At 42.9% G+C, this 1563-nt stretch overlaps 1 pseudogene; it reads left to right on the forward strand.

Moving 5' to 3' along the window:
* Window positions 1-569: 569 nt before the first annotated feature.
* On the forward strand, window positions 570-687 carry LOC126196639 (5S ribosomal RNA; annotated as a pseudogene).
* The last annotated feature ends 876 nt before the right edge of the window (window positions 688-1563 follow it).

The raw sequence follows: 1563 nt of genomic DNA on the forward strand, positions 1-1563 counted from the left end.
ATGATGTCGTAACTGGGGCTTAGCCTTCCGCGAGGAGTTCCAGTTCTTGTCCTATTCCTGGTGATTTCACCTAGCAAATTATAACGTCACTTAGAATGTGCTCACAATAATGACGTGGACAAACCCAGAGAATATTTTTGTAGAAAATCGAGTTAAATGAAAGAATAAAGATGATCATTTGATAAGCAGGTGAAATTCTTCAATAAGGCACTTCTGATGTCCTAAAATGTAAAGTAGTGTCCTAAAATGTAAAGTAGCAAAATGTAATAAAGCCATTGCGATTGCAAGAAGCACTAATTCTATGACATGCTATTGAAATGATGTCCGTTATGTCTGGAAAGTCCATGGCAAAACAACTTTTGCCCATTTCTTTGTCTGACACTACAAGTAGATACCGAATTCAAGATTTAAGAATTTTGATGAGCAAATTATTGAAAAAATTAGGAGGGAGGAGTTTGATTTGCACTTCGATGAGGCCATTGATAGCAATAGAGAGGCTCATTTAACTTGCTATTGCGATTTGTTGATGAAAAAAGTAACAGGATTATGGAAGATCCTTTTTGTAAGGAGACAACGGCCTTGCTGCAGTGGATTCACCGGTTCCCATCAGATAACCGAAGTTAAGCGCTGTGGGGCGTGGCAGGCACTTGGATGGTTGATCATCCGGGACACCATGCGCTGTTGCCATTTTTCAGGGTGCACTCAGCCTCGTGATGCCAATTGAGGAGCTACTCGACCGAATAGTAGCGGCTCCGGTCAAAGAAAACCATCATAACGACCGGGAGAGCGGTGTGCTGACCACACACTCCTCCTATCTGCATTCTCAGCTCAGGATGACACGGCGGTCGGATGGTCCCGGTGGGCCACTTGTGCCCTAAAGACGGACTGCTTTTTGGAAGGAAATAAAGGCTGGTACGACAGGCAAAGATTTAATGAAAATAGTTGACAACTTGATGACAGAAATTTCGATTAACTTAGGTTACTGTGTTGGAGTGTGCACTGACGGTGTGCGATCCATTTCGGGGCGTTACACTGGTCTAAAAGCACTACCCGCGGCAAAGCTCCTAGTACTATGCGGGACTATTGCATTATCCATAGAGAAGTATTTGCTTTGCAGCATCTGGGTGCCGATCTAAATCAAGTACTGCATACAGTCACAAATGTGGTGAACTTTATTAAACCTCGTCCGCAGAAAACTAGACTTTTGGCCAAATGTATCACGATATAGGGGCTGAACATACATATTTCTAATTTTATATACTTTAAGACAAGAAAAAAGAGCGCAACACGAAGTAGTTACGCAAATTAGTCTCAAATTGATGTTTGTACAGGTATCGTCGGAAAAAGCAAAATTGTAATCTTCGGTGGCCGGATGAATGTGTGACGCTGAGCGCAATTTCACGGCGCAGCTGGCAAGACAGCAACAGGTGACATGTCGATATCAAGACATGTTGTTGTTGTTGTTGTTGTTGTTGTGGTCTTCAGTCCTGAAACTGGTTTGATGCAGCTCTCCGTGCTAATCTATCCTGTGCAAGCTCCTTCATCTCCCAGTACCTATTGCAA

The sequence above is a fragment of the Schistocerca nitens genome, chromosome 7 (assembly GCF_023898315.1).
Source record: "Schistocerca nitens isolate TAMUIC-IGC-003100 chromosome 7, iqSchNite1.1, whole genome shotgun sequence".
Lineage (NCBI taxonomy): Eukaryota > Metazoa > Arthropoda > Insecta > Orthoptera > Acrididae > Schistocerca > Schistocerca nitens.